The sequence below is a fragment of the Bombus flavifrons genome, chromosome 7 (assembly GCF_040668555.2).
Source record: "Bombus flavifrons isolate JBK064 chromosome 7, iyBomFlav1_principal, whole genome shotgun sequence".
Classification (NCBI taxonomy): Eukaryota; Metazoa; Arthropoda; class Insecta; order Hymenoptera; family Apidae; genus Bombus; species Bombus flavifrons.
In genome coordinates, this window is record NC_138448.1 from 10,393,923 (window position 1) to 10,401,569 (window position 7,647).

Below are 7,647 nucleotides of genomic sequence, written 5' to 3' on the forward strand. Positions count from 1 at the left end.
AAAATACCACAGAAGAATTTGTCTGAAAATTTTTACAGGAAACGTCGTTAAGCAATATATCCTTGTTTAATCGGTTGTAAAGATAAAAAGACAAAACACTTAAAACACGATTAATGTCACACGTTTGTACATACATAATGTTGCACAAGTTTGAACTCGAGAACCTGGTTTTTAAGAGCTCATTAGGCTTCTCTGAAAGGTGACGTTAAATAATGAGGTACACCGTTTCTACCGCGGTACGCCAATAAGCGGTTGCGATGTCCTAAAATTAATCTACAAAAAGAAAACATCCAATGATATCGATTGCTCGCTCTTAGGCATTGTAAGCAAGAGTTCAATATTGACGCAATCGTACGCAATAACGTAATTAAAACGCAACGAATGATACGAATGAAGATATGAATGACGGCGATTCACAGGTGCGGCCGCCGCGCCGTTTCAAAAGCAAACTCATCGTGAAGGAATCACGGATTTGAGAAGTTGCAAGTGGGCGCGAGCCAAGTTGTTGCTGTCGCCCCCGTTTCAATGCTTCTTTTTAATGTCTTTCACGATATATACTGTCTGACCTACTTAACAATAACTGGTCGAAAAGTGGAAAAAACGTTATCTAACACACACACACTGTAATTTCGACCAATCGCGGGGAGACGCAATCGCGAGGAGAGACGTCAACGGGAGTCGTAAATTCCCGTTACGATTATACTAATCGACACCACGAGTTGATCGATCCCCTGATTTCCGTTAGGATAATAGGGGTGATTAAGTTTATATAACACTGTGATTCACAGAATTATAAAAATATATATTTCCAACACTTAAACTACACTGTTGAGTAGATATAAATCGTCGATAACAACTTGTCGCACGAATATGAGATAGATATGAATAGTAGAGCAAGGCTCGTACAGTCGAATTTCGTATGTTAGTGGACGTAGCACTCGAGGATACTTAATAGACGTGAGATTTTGATGTTAGACTTCGACGTTGTAGTATGTAGAAGAAGTAAGTTGACTTAACCTAGCGGTGTTGACGAAATAAGTTGACTTGACCCTCCTGATGTAGCAGGAGAAGTCTGCGACTTGACCCTCCTAGAGTCGTAGGAGAAGTGATGAGTAGGAAGCCTCCGACCAACGTGGTTCGTGAGTGACCTTGTGCATGGGAAAACCCAGCCTGTTCTATTAAATAGATGTTTGGTTTTTCCTAATGGGTGCGTACCCGCTTTCTCCGTGTTTTTAATTGCGCCTAATAAACCCAAGGACCTCTCTAAAAACATGATGTGCGTCGCAAATATTTAGCCTTAAGAAATCTTTCAGGACAACGGATTGAATGAAGATACATGTGTACACAATGAAAGAGAATAGTTATGGTTGGTCCTTAGGTTTATTGAGGGTCGAAATGACGTTACGCAGGCCATCGGCTGCCCGGTCGCGAGAGCTGCAGCGCCGATGTTTTAGGCGACGTAACACACACACAGTTATTTCATATCCTTCGCTCTGATCTGATCTAAATTTAGAAACGTTAATTAAGTATAGAAGAATTTACATACAGAAGATATTAAAAGTAGTATAATTATAATATTTATTCTACTTAACTTAAAAGATGTAATTCAATGATATAGTAACAGACAAATTTTATCAAACAGAACTTATGAATGGTCTTAACAGTTTCTTCAGAATAATAATTTTCTCGTCCAACCATGAAAAGTCAATTTTGTTGCAAATGAATGAAATCTCACTCCCTCCAGACAACGAGTGGCACTATCATTGAAGTGAAATATCTTAAACACGTTTAACATTTGCCCCCTGACTATCAACAAAACAGCAAACAACGATTATCATAAACCTACGTTACAAGATTTTGCTTGATACACTTACAAGACACTCTTCTCTAAAGTCAGATGGGCTCAATTACTTTAATTACTCAAGAACTCAACACAAAGCGTAACAACATGTTTCCATTTTACATTCTGTCAAAACGAGCGACAACTGAATGTACAACTCCATGTAAGTTGAAGTAATTCGTTATCTCGTTCAGTAGGATCGAAAATACTCGAGCAAAATTTTTACTCGAGGCTAACCTAACCAAAAGAGGGCATCAATCGTGTACTCGGGTATTTTTCTCCTATTCATCGCGTCAGCATATTTTTCAACCAAGCGAAATAAATACATTCCTCTCGGGGCTTATTTATTTTTGGTAGAACTGACGTGTTTGATTTCAGTCGGCCGACGTGTCGGCGTAAAGCACGTGATCGAGGAATCAATGTGCGTACACGCAGCAAGTAAATGACACGAGCGTATCAAGTTCTGAGGAATATGCGAAATGGCTCATATAGGCTCATAATCAAGGTTGCGACTGGGTGTGGCGAGGAGCATGCACACAAGCGTACACTGTCGATTCTGACATTTTAGAATAGAACTTCGTTTATCCGAACAGGTCGGGAGCAAGGCAATTTGGATAACCGAACAGTTCCGATGAATAAAATTCGCTATCCCCCTCCAGCTTTCCTTATTAATTCAGATATTAGGATTTCAGTGCTACGATTTCGATTGTTTCTTCTATTGACACACAGACTACACACTCTTTGTCGCATTTCATTTTCACAGCATGAAATTTTTGTAATAATATGAGAGTATTACTAAATGATACGAAATTTAATATACATGGATCTAATTAATCAGAAAATACAGTGGCGTGCAAATACTTTTCGTAACCACTGTGGAATTTATTTCTTTATAAGAATAAGTGTTATACGTATTACGAAATTACGTTCGATCGTAGTTCGGGTAATAGAGGCTCGGCATTAACTTGTTCGTATTTTAAAATTGTGCCATAACTTATTTCACTGTTGCAGATTCCAATACTCGAGGATTTGTCCTTTTGTAAACTTGTGATTGAATTACACGTTGTTGAAGAGAAGCAGGTATCCGGATATTTTTCAGCGGCAGCGTGTATACACACATGATTCGATACCTTCCCTGTAGATAGCTCGTCCAACCCGTTTGTCCCAATGTAAGCGAGTCTTTTTTCCATTAAGACTAAATTGTCTTTCTTCTGACGACGCACCGTCTGTCAATGAGCGCTTTTGTTCCTGACAGCTCCGCTGTACTCAGCTTCGATCTCGTTTCATTTCGGTCGTTCCTCCCTTGCAGTGCTGTGTCATTGACGATGTATGTATATCGTCTGTCCAAGGTCGCCGTTTGTTTTTTGGACATTCACGCTTTTCGATGGAAAAAGTTTACCTCGCCGATGGACGCAAATTGATTAATTTTACGTAACATACGACGGTTTCTGATTGCCACGTTCTTTTCTCCGAGAAAAAAATTATTTCATTTTTGACGAGTAACCTTGAATATGGTAGGAAGTTCCTGGTTTAAGAGATGAAGTTCAAAGTTAGGAATTTCGACGATCAAGACGTGTACGCTGAAACAGAGGGCGACATCGATGTTGAGGAGTGCACGAAAGTTACGAGCTTGTTCTACAGGATAATAACCTTGAAGTTCGTAGTTTCGTACGAGTATTAACTTGATTATTGTGTGGTGAGAAAATGTAACATGACCTATGTGGTAAGGTATCGTATATTTTGATTAATTCTTTTGAAAAATTAAAGTTCTGTATCTAAGTAGAATGTTTTTTCGTATAAGGTCAAATATGTGTTCTTGTATTCGTAACTTGGATTTATGCATGAAAGAATTAGAAATTATTCTTTATTCTTAATTATAATGAAATATTGATAATATTTATAATTATAACGATTAATAATTATAATGAAAAAATACAAATGTTGCTACTTCAGGATTAAAAATTTTTAATTGTTTTCAAAATATATAATTTCAGTTAACTGTTCTGCACCTACACGAACTTCCTTCTTCTTTCATCTGGACAAGTTCTTCAGGTAGATAAGTGCTTTTTCTATATTAAGCTAGTCCTGATTTTTATCAGGCTATATTCGAGTAACTATAGCACTGTTTCTAGACGATGTAGGTACCCGACTGAATAACGATCTGAACAGGTTCAGTCGTTTAAGATGACAGGTTGTCTGTTTCTGATTTAAAAGTCGAAGTAACTATACAACTAAAAGTCTCCTTATTGGATATATGTAATTTTAACGAACCTCACTCCTGTTTCTTTCCATTCTGTGAAATACATAAATTCATGTTGATATAATATATAAAACCACGATAAATCTATATTTGTTGATTTTAATATCCATTTTGACGATTAAAAGAAGATACTTATAATAGATGAAAAGGAAAATTAATTGTTACGTATAAATATATATTAAAAATAAATAATAAATCTAAGAAATTTGGTATAAAACCAATTAAGCATTAATTCACAATATTAAAACTGTTCCAAATGAAAAATAGAAAATCATGTTCTTCGTCTGTAGTCTTCATACAATATATATAAAAATAATGGAACATCATTGCGTTTACTATAAAATTTACCTACTAACTGATTAGGTACAAGTATATTAACGATATAGTAAGATAGTAGTATAATATAAGTATATAACGATATAACTATAAAAATCTGACATTATGAATATGAAATATATAGAAGCTAATAAAAAACTTCATTAGGAAATAAGGGTAGGTAACAATACTTTTTGTAACCACTGTATCTTATATAATATATGGATATCCATTTGATACAAGCCACACCATGACATCAGCGTTTCCAAACAAAAGTCAAAGGAAGACTGCACTATAGCCGTTTCTTCGCATATCTTCCTTATTACTCTTATTTTACTAACTGGAAAATAATAAACCAAAACATTCCATTAACGCGGTATCCAAATAACCTCGTAACAGCTTCGGGCATCTATTTAAAAGATAACTCGTCGCGTCGCTTCGCCAGGAAAGGAAAAGGTCGACGATAAAGGGAAGATCGCCTGTGAGTTTCACACTTTGAACGCTCTTCCAAAGAATGTTACATTCTTACTTCATTCTTGCGCTACGACTTTTTCCACCAAGTAACAAAGATAATTCGTTTCGCGAGTTATGATTCAGAAATAACTTCGTATCCTTGAAATTTATAGCGATTTACGAAAGTAATCAGCGAAAGGACGCGTGTGCTTCGTTGTATCCGAGTAGAATCCCGGCAGATCTTCTCCTTTGGCGCGTTAACAACGGTTTAAGAATCAATTAATAAACGGCGTATCTCGGCGCAACAATGGCAATTTCCTCGGATTTCATGGCGATTGCGCGCCAGTCTCGATCATTCCCACGCCTCTTTCGGAAAAAAATCCGCGGAATTATGATCGGGCGAAACTAATCACGCTGCTTTAACACTCCGCTCGATATAACGCTCTTTCATATTCTCGATACCGCTCATGCCAACGTTCTGGCAAATTATCGTGCAGCAAAACAATTCATGACGTTGGGTAAGTTCAAAATTGTTACTGCTGTAAAGTGATGTAAGGAGAGACAGGAAGTTCGTTCTTTAGGTATCCATTTCTTTTTACGAGAAATCGTAATCTTTCGAAATGTATGAGAAAGCGATATCGTAATAAGACTTGTTAATTCTCAATTAATATTATTGATTTTGGATATTTAGCAGTGAAACTATTGATGACTGTAGAATAAAATTTGTATCAAAGAAATCAAAGTAGGAGCTTAAGACTTAGTTCGTAAGTATTAGGATACTTGGAGAAAATGCGATAAATATGAACAATTATTAGGAATCAAAGTATATAGAGATCAAAGTATTGAAAATTACTACCTTGGATTATAGAAAACTGTATATTCTATATCTTAATAAAAATCTGATAAATAATAGATAAATATAAATAATTTACTTACAAAGATTTTTTGGAGATTTCTGGACGTCTAACTTGTATGGATACAAGTACAGTTGTATTGTTGTATAATTTTGATCGATTAATTGTTCATCTAATGATGTAAATGATGTAAAATTTCTGTGACGGATATAACATATATAGTCATTTTAACCATTTTAATAGCTCCATATAATTAATTTTATTTAGTGATTTTACATAGTAAAAGTGATTATTTCTTGTCGCATATATGGCACAGGATAGTGAATGCAACCGAATAAATACCAAATACGTTAGTCTAAATTGTTATGGCTACATATGTATGAGTAAACGATACAAGTTAAGGGTTAACGATACAAGGGAACAAAGAAGTGGTATAGAGTTTATGATCAAAATAAAGAAGCCAAAGCTTTGAATCGCACCCAGAGAACAGTGTCATCGGGATTTTATTGCGAGATTCCAGCCACTTGTCTAAAACGAAAACCCTGAAAACGAGCGAAAGATCTTGCGAAACGTGACTAAAAGAAGCAAATATAATAATGGCACGTTAAAACATGAAACGAGGATTAGTTGGAACTTATGACACGTTCGGTTTATTATAAAGCTATGAACTTTATTCGTCTGCCGTTTAATCGCTTTCTAACTATGACTTTACCAACATCTATTCTTCGTTTTGTAACATGCGAAATGTACGATAATTTCTGGATTGAATTGTTCTCCTCTATGTAGTGTTATTCTAGAAGAACTAGTAGAACTAGTGTTATAGAAGAACTGTAATCATTTTTAACTTTTGAGATAGCAATAAACAAGATTAATGATGTTATTAAACAGCTTGCTAATGTAATTAAGAGGCTTATAAACGCAGATATTTATCTTGTGGCTAGAACGAACACAGAGTAGATGTGTTTTCGTAGTAATATGGCTTGCTTTATAATATAGTTATTCTATAGTTATTATTTACTTTTTTGAAAATGCTCTTTGCACAATTCATTGTCGCCTGTCATTTGAATAACATATTATTTAATCAATTATATATTTCTTTGATAGTATTTATATAAATTAATGTTAGCAGAAGCAACATGAATTACTTATTTGCTGCGTTATTGTCTTTCACTTATTGTATATCATATGTTTTTAAATGTAATTATACAAGATGTGACATGTTATATTATTCAGTAAATAATTTTAATCAATTTCAAAAATATATATTCTTATATGGAAATAAAATGTATAAAGTGTACGAATGTGAATATAAACTAGAATTAGAAAAATAATTTTTATAATGTATATTTATAACATGCAATGTATGAACAATATAACATTTTTAAAACAGATCTTTTAAACGATCAGCTTCGTTAAGCAAGATTTCAGTCCTATAATAATTTTTTTAGGCTAACTTCAAATTACTATTCACATGCAATTATATAAACGATCATGCACATACAAACTTTTAGTAGGCTTGATAATACACTTAAGGCATATAACATTCACTTATATATACATACTGCTATGTTAATAACGATAATATATATATTAACAAACGTAATATTAGCGGTGATAACAATGAGCATATGAGTAATAACAGCAACGAAACATGTTCATTGATAATCATTCATATGTTCGGTGCTGACCATGACCAATTAGTTTTTGTTATTATAATTGAATAATCATGGTTCAGACAAGAATCGGTTAATACGCGATCGTATGCATTAATTGCGATATTTAATAATAAGAATCGATGTTGCTTTTGAGTTAACTTTCGAATTCAAGGTCACTATATAGAGCTGTTATTTGAATACATTGAATATTTTACAAATTTTTGTAATATCGTACATAATAATACATACTTGAATATAGATATTCTTGAA

General features: G+C 34.2%; 1 long non-coding RNA gene across 1 annotated transcript; it reads left to right on the forward strand.

Annotated features, from left to right (window-relative positions):
• The first annotated feature begins 1,882 nt into the window (after positions 1-1,882).
• On the forward strand, positions 1,883-3,270 carry LOC138182103 (uncharacterized). The gene is made up of 3 exons (XR_011173718.1): positions 1,883-2,003; positions 2,852-3,009; positions 3,096-3,270. It is a non-coding gene; the product is annotated as an uncharacterized LOC138182103 (long non-coding RNA).
• Positions 3,271-7,647: the final 4,377 nt, after the last annotated feature.